An 8,464-nucleotide genomic window follows, 5' to 3' on the forward strand; every position below is an offset into this window, starting at 1 on the left:
TCATTCATGCAGTACTTCATAAACTATCAGCAATGTACACGGATTAATAGTATCTCATACATGACCTAATGCAGGAACAATACGTTAATTAATGCATCAATTAAGGTATTTCAATCATCATGATTTCTGATTTATTAATATACTGGAAGGCCTTTGTCACCTTTTCCATATTATGTTTTGGTGTATCGCAGAAGCTGTTAGTGTATGTGAATGGTTATAGAATAGCAGTGGTGGAAGAAGTATTCAGATCCTTTACTTAAATAAAAGTACTAATACCCCACCATGAAAAATACTCTTGAAACAAGTAAAAGTCCTTCATTGAAAATGTTACGCGAGTAAAAGTATGCAAGTATCATCAGGAAAATGTGCCTAAAGTATTAAAAATGAAAGAACTCAATGCAGAAAAAATCCTTCCATTTTAGAAACTGGAAACGATCCAAACATTTGTGTGTTTAATGGTCTAATCATTTCAGCTGGACTTGTAGGCCGTTATATTGTTGGCTAGTTTAATTTATAATTTAAATGACTAGTGCAGAGCCTGTTGAAAATGTGCCTGTATGGAACGGGCTGATTGCTTGGCCTGTGGTATTGCTGCTTGTAGAATTCATCAAAACCAAACTGTACCCCAAAATTACTTACAGAAGGACCCCAAACCACTTCATATGCAACTCCCCTGTATAGCGTACTACTGACTTACTGATTTACCTGACAGAGAACATTTCAGATTCAGAATGTAATCACAAAATATCACAATGACAATGTGGAGTAATCAGACATTAGCCTCATTGACTCATGGCAGTGCACGACCCACCCGGCCCGTTATGAGAGCTAAACAGAACCTATCTGCGTTAATCAACCACCAGAACCTGTGTGTGTGTGTGTGTGTGTGTGTGTGTGTGTGTGTGTGTGTGTGTGTGTGTGTGTGTGTGTGTGTGGGTGTGTGTGTGTGTGTGTGGGTGTGTGTGTGTGTGTGGGTGGGTGTTTGGTAGAGTATCGTGTGTGTGTGTGTGCGCACACAGAGAAAGAGAGAGAGAGACGGTGTGTAGTGGCTTGACGTTGAACGGTGAAGTAGGGGATTTGATTCGCGGGGTATTTTGGCGACCGTAATGTTATTAGTTAGCAGCTTACTTAATTCAACCTTAACCTACTTAACCCGACCCAGGGTGAGTCTGATGAAAACTGATGTGTCTGCCCGATTCACCTCTGAGATTTTCTCGCATTGCACAGCGCTGTGGAGGAATAATATCCGAGATTACATTATGTTCTGCCTCTGGTTAGAAGTGGTGAATGTAGGCTACAGCTCACAGCAATTTAATACTTCCCACCAAACACGGACAACGATGTGACTCAAAAACAGTGTCTGGTAGCCTGCCTATAAGTGGCATCACGCTCTGTCTGCCACTTGTTGTCTGTAGCTGGTTGTGCTTTGCATGTGTGGGATTCTGAAACGTCCTTAAAAAGTCCTTAAATTCGGGAATTGTCGTTTGTTTATACAAAGTCAAAGACAGTCCAAAGTAGTGCTACTTTGCACATTTTTGTGGGTCTGAGGTGTGTTTCACATTTTAGCTGCCGAAGTGCTCACTCAGTGTGCATTGCGAGAGGGGGAGCAGCCAGTGGCTAGAGCAGCAAAAGCCAATGTGTGCTTCTTTTACGATATATATTTAATGATATATTTTGCATTTCTAATCCAAACAACGTCAAACTTGGCACCGCACTTACTCGTGCCCCTAGCAAGACACCTGTGAAGTTTGAAATCCATCAGACTAACGGTTTGAGAGATATGCACATAACACACAGACACACACACAGACAGACAGACGTTCCTGCAATTTATAGATAGATTTGTATATGCGACCGGAAGATGTCTGTTAAATAGGTTTGTGGTGTATGGCCAAATGTTTGGCATGACAATAAAATAAAACTAACTATAATAAAACATTGTATTTTATAATACATGTGTTTTGTGTGCAAAAACCTTCATTTGTAAAGTAACTAGTAACTAAAGCTGTCAGATGAATGTAGTGGAGTAAAAAGTACAATTTCTCCCGAGAAGTAGAAAGTGGCATGAAAAGAAAAGACTCAAGTAAAGTACAAGTACCTCAACATTTGTACTTGACAAAATGTACATAGTTACATTCCACCACTGTAGAACAGGATATAAGGATGGACCGTAGGTTTAGGTCAGAGGTTTTCAAACTGTGGGAGACATGAAGCATCAATACGGCGTGAAGTGAACGGGACAGGTGCACGCCGCTGTTCCAAACACAGCGGGGAAGTTAGGTGTTGCAGTCTGAGCTGCTTATCAACACGGTCAGCGGTCTGAGCTGCAGAAGAAGCTGTGACACATGGCTCATGAAGGCAATCAAGCTTCTTTAAAAAAAAAAAACACGTTGTCCTCGGGTCAAATTTGACCTGTTATCAAAGTTTACATATCAGAAATATGGCTTTGTTTTCAACCAAATTTCCCAAAAATAACATGGATGGTTCCATACGCTTATTTGATGATCACTACTTTAACTGGTCTACCCGGGTGAAAATCTGTGATCATCCATAAACATATGTATCTCTGACCTTAAAGGATACGCAGACTTATTGGGACTTTGTCTTATTCACCGTATCCCCCAGAGTTAGATAAGTCCATACATACCCTTCTCATCTCTGTGCGTGTCGTAACTCTGTCTGACGCACCCACCGCTAGCCTAGTTTAGCACAGATCCTGGAGGTAACCAGCTCAGTCTAGCCTCCGCCCAAGTAGCAGTGCTTCTCCTTCTGAGAATATAGTTCCCAGTTTGTATACAGTTAGAAGATGGCTGCGCCTCATGTGACCTTGTTACGTGTATACGCTGTGACGATACAAATCACAACATGTAAACAGGAACATGTTGGCGTTATTTTCTCACTTATTGGGAACAGTAGGCTAGATGGAGCCGGTTACCTCCAGGATCTGTGCTAAGCTAGGCTAGCAGTGGGTGCATCAGACAGAGGAGACGGAGATGAGAAGGGTATGTATGGACTTATCTAACTCTGGGGGATACGGGGAATAAGCTAAAGTCCCAGTAAGTCGGCGTGTTCCTTTAACTATTAGTCTAGATAATTCCTAATTTCTGCTTATTTTACTCAAACATGAGGCATCATTTCATGTTAATGAGGTTTATTCACCATCACTTCCATAAAGAAGTGTAAAACTAGTGGCAATAAGTTATGAAGTTGGCTAAAACGATGTAACACAGAATTAGGTGATTGTTTAGAGGCTACTACGTTTAGAGGCTTTATGAACAGGCAAACCAAACCAAAGGGGGAAAAACAAGCGCATGGTCAACGGGAAGACAATAGGAGGGGTTAAAACCCCTGAGCACCTGACCGCTGCACTTAGCTTCAAACCTCGTACTGCTTCTGAGTCATACCGCTTTTCAAATCTTTACACAAATATGATACACATATATTTAAATTCAGTGTAACTTGCACTTTCCAAGGATACCATTATCTCTGATGTCTATTGCAAAAAAACCTCTAAATCTTCTTAATAATCTTTAATTATACGTATTATTGTGTGTTAATCTGTGTCTTCTACTTTTCCTTGTATCCCTTGCTGCTGAAACAGTGTGAAGTTCCCCATTGTGGGATTAATAAAGGATTTTGAATCGTGAATCTTGAATCTTAAATAATCACAGAAAAAAAAGGTGCACCTTATAACTCCAGAACTAGCCTGAGAATCATCAAGTTTTCCTCAGAATCAAAGTAAACCACTGATAGATGTCTATACATCCATGGGTACATTGCAAACAGGAACTGCTAGTAGCTAATTTGGCGTATTATTTTTACCAAGATGTAAACAAACAGGCTTAAAAAAAAAAAAAACAGGGCTCAAGTTGTAGCCCACAGCTAACTAAGTGAATCCAGGACAACATAATACTTCCTGTTTACATCCCCCAAAGCCCCTAAATTAAAGGAAGTTACTGTGGTTCCAAAGCTTAAAGCATGATTATGCCCCAAACAGAAGTATGACAAAGAATAATAGCGACAAAATCCATTCTTATGAACCCTTCTCATTATAGTTTGACATTACTAAGGCTCAGAATATGCCATCGACATGGTTCTTATATTGCTGGAACAGTAGTCTAGACAGACTAGACAATGACATTCATTTCCGGGATTGCTCCATTGCCGCTGGAAATTCCGCCGGATGTCCCTAATTTTTGTCTGGATGTCCGGTACCTTCCGCTTACTTTGTGTTGTAATTCTAAACTCCGGTTGATTTCTGAGGGTTAGGGTTAACTGCTCCTCAGATCTCTGCAGGGTAAATCCAGACAGCTAGCTAGACTATCTGTCCAATCAGAGTTTTCCGTTGCACGACTAAAACTACTTTTGAACGTACACATGTTCCACCAAAACAAGTTCCTTCCAGAGGCTATTTTGCAGCGGCACCGTGGCTCCGTCCGGCGCTTAGCACCGCCCCAAGACGAGTGTGATTGGTTTAAAGAAATGCCAATAAACCAGAGCACGTTTTTCTCCCACCCCCGGAATGCTGTGTGGACTAGCCAGACCCTTTTCCGCAGCGCTGTGGAGGAAGGTCTGGCAATGCGAGACTACGGGAACACTGAGTCGCTCAATATATCCATTCATATACAGATATGTGTTGAAAACCTGTGGACATATAATCAAAACAACTGGTGTTGATGCAATAACAAGGCATATGAATGACTCAGTCTTGAAGCAAAGCACAGATCCATGAAGCGCTATGTCTCCTCTTCACTTTGTTAGGAGAAAAAGGACAAGAATGCCACAGGGGCTGCTTCATAAATCACACTCTCTCGTGATTTCCTGCAAAGTTCCATCCACTGCTGAGCGCAACCCCTTGTCAGTTCATGGTGTATGGATAGCTTTCGTCTGGGAACGTTTTTGAGACTTTAAAAGAACATGTTTTCAACACAGAGCCGTGAGTGTGAAGTGCAACTCCCAGGACACTACCTTTATCTTCATTTTTAATATATGTTTAGTATATATTGTGTATATATGTATATATTTTTTTTAGTTTATTTTGAACATAAATAAGAACGTGCATTTCAGCACATCCTCAGCAAATGATTTCAACATGATTGCCAATGATTCAAATAAGGACTCCCATGTCCTACCCCCTTTATCTATTTTTGCACTTATATTCAAACAATTTAATTCCTCACTTATTTATATATGTGTACATACACATACATGCATATATACATACTTACACACACATATACACATGCATACACATATACACACATGCACGCATACATGCATATACACTTTTTTTTTTCTCTGTGACAAAAAGTGGAATCACATTAGATATGTGATTTATATAATGCTAAACGCACATTTCGAGGGTGAGCAAAGAACTGCAGTGCCTTTCTGCTGTAACATTGTGAGGTGCCCCGTTGTGGGATTAATAAAGCATTTGAATGTTGAAGCTTTGAGTCTGCTGAACGATGTGGCTGCCAAAGTGAGGTGAGCCTGGTTTGGACTGTGGCCTGATGCCACCTCTTGATGCCAGCAGGTTGTTAAGCTACAAGCTGGACATACATTCATACTAATTTTCTTTTCGGCTGCATTTAAGGCGTTGGATCGCTGGCTAACCCAGGTCAATGTATAGCCTATACATAGCCTGTGTGTTTGTTCAGACTTAATAGGCTCACATGGATCATTTTATTACTATTGGTTTCTCTGTTGGCTGTTGAAACAGCCTCTGTGACTCTGTGATCAGCCGGTTTGAGTCGAGTTGAGACCGGCAAGTTCAGACCGCTGCAACGTTTCTCTGCGACTTTCTAAAACGGTTTCATCCCATCGCAGATCTTTGGTCTGAACTGGGCTTTAGTCACATCGATCACATTCATAGTTCCATTCCATTTACAAGTCGGATTTTTCATTGTTTTCATTAGCTCTAGCCAGGTTAGCCATTGTTAGCAATACCAGTTGATAACAATGCAATACGCTTGTCTGAGTTCCGAGCTATGAAATCCAAGGTCCGGGGGCGGGTTTCTGACTTTGACCTCGGAAAATCCGACTTCTGAGTACAAATGGATCGCGCTAGTATGCCGTAAAACCTGTTATGCATTTCATGTGACGCTGATTGCGATCCTTTGCATTGATTCTATTGCTAACGAAAAAATGGCCGAACTACATAGCTAGCGACTAGGAATCTGTGAGCAAAAATATTCAAACCAGCAAACAGATTTATTTCCCATCCAAAAAATTCCCATCTCTAAACCCTTTATTAACCTGCTGTATGTTTACTATTAGGAAACGGTCGCCTTCATTTGGAGTTCTGCGTCTGTCCAAGATAACAAATGTCACTTTAGCTCTGTTTTGGCGTCCCTTAACTGCTGAGGAAAAGATCTGGCTCTTAAGCTGCTAAATGCTCCACTGTGCCCACCAGCTAGTCTCTAACTTTGTCCGTCTGCTGTTTGCTGCTTGGCTGGGAGATTCTAATTGGTTTATCAAAGCTTGCAGGCTGCAGACCAAAACAATAAGCTGAAAAGATGCCCGTACTGCAGAGTTGGTGAGTCGTTTTTCTTTTGGGTTCATCCTAGGGCTGCTCAATGATGGGAAAAAATCTAAATTTAAAAAATGATTTAACACAAATCATTGACTTTTGGAAAGATGTTGCATGTATTGAGGTTAAAAAATTCTCACAGCGAAAACCTTGAACTGTGACATTTCAGAATCCAGTAATTACTATATACAATGTGTGTATGTATATATATATATATATATATATATATATATATATATATATACTTTTTTCCATTCAGAACACAAAACAAAATAAGAGTTAACTTGAAAATTGCAATGTGCAAAATAATCGTTTTTCTTTTTTTTTGTCATCGTTAAATTAAAATTTCAATTAATTGCACAGCCCTAGTTCATCCCTATGAGGGACCTTCTTCACATTACACACAGTCAATGGACCCATTGGTAATATAAAAATACTGATAAGTGCAGCGTTAAACAAATGCATACATACGGTGTAAAAGACGTTGAGCATGGCATAACACAACAGACAGCATCCGCTACAGTCTGCCAGCCCATAATAATTCTGACCCACCCTCAGTTTCTATGGCAACGCTACACATGTGACTTCTTTCTCTCCAAGCTTTTAATTTGTCTAAAGTACACACAACCATTACACTATTTTTACCTCACTCTCTTGCTCTCTCTTTTCTTTCTCCCTCCCTCTCTGTCTCTCTCTCTCTCGTGGCTTTTTTTAGAGTGTTTTGCAGGGCTGATGTCATAGTGCCTATTTTCTCTTAGCAGTGTAGAACGAACAAGACAGGGAGAGCGAGAGAGAGAGAGAGAGAAGAGAAAAGATGAATATTGGTTTCCAGAAATACCTCCCAGCCACCGCAGCAGAAACAGATAATTAGAGAGACAGACAGTGAAAAGTCAACTCCAATGGACCTCTCTCTACCTTCTTGTCTTAATGAACTATGCATTTTTCATAATCAGCACTTAGTGTAGCATCTTTGTTTATTTATTGGCTGACAACATCTGATTATGGCCAGAGATGGTAAATGTAAACCGATGAGGAAAAATCAGGCTAAAACAACAGGCTATTAGACCAATTTTGTTTTTGTTAAGTCTCTTAGTGTACAGTATTGTTCCAGTAGTCTACATATCGACGATGTTTCACATCCGGGATTTTTCAGGTGCCGCTGGATATTCCGCCGGATGTCCCTCATTTTCGGCCGGATGTCCGTCATCTTCCGCTTTCTTTGTGTTGACATTCTAAACTCTGGTGGATTTCTGAGGACTATGGTTAACTGCTCCTCAGATCTCTGCAGGGTAAATCCAACCAGCTAGCTAGACTATCCGCAGCGCTGTGGAGGAAGGTCTGGCAATGCGAGACTATTGCTCCAGTGTTTTTACACTACACCTTTCAGAGATCATCTGTCAAGCTCAGGTGTTTGTACATGGACTGCTTTCCATGTCTGTTCATGCTAACTATTTACTTATTCTTCTTGTGTTTATTCCAAACTAACTGAACACATGTGTAACGTCATGTGTAGAAGGCTTTAGACAGTAAGTGTGTAAAACGGAAAACAGCATTTATTATCTGAATATAGGCTGGATCATAGTTATTTTTAAGCTGGCACATGTAGCATTCCTGTCAAAAGCGCGCGTTGGAAATTCCCAGTTGTTGGATTGTAGTACAGAATTGGTGCATTCCATTGGTCCATTAAAAAAAAGTCTTCACCTCGCCACTGAAGGATTCTCAAGTAACTGAAACTGTACATCAGAGCTGCAGCGAGTAGTCAATCGATTAGTCTTTTGTTGAATCAGCAAACAAATCGACTAATCGTTTTTTAAGCAAAAATGCCACTCCATCTCTGCAGATCAGCCTTCACTTTAATTCGCAGGGCAGTAAAGTTTTGTTCCTGCAATGAACAAATACACCTGGTGATATTAACACCCAGGTATTTAAAGCCTG

The 8,464-nt window shown here is 40.5% G+C and overlaps 1 protein-coding gene across 3 annotated transcripts in view; it reads left to right on the top strand.

Moving 5' to 3' along the window:
• The window catches only part of hdac5 (histone deacetylase 5), a 73,152-nt gene that overhangs the window by 22,652 nt on the left and 42,036 nt on the right, over nucleotides 1–8,464 (top strand). The window lies entirely within an intron of this gene.

Source organism: Sander lucioperca, chromosome 2, assembly GCF_008315115.2.
Source record: "Sander lucioperca isolate FBNREF2018 chromosome 2, SLUC_FBN_1.2, whole genome shotgun sequence".
Taxonomy (NCBI): Eukaryota; Metazoa; Chordata; class Actinopteri; order Perciformes; family Percidae; genus Sander; species Sander lucioperca.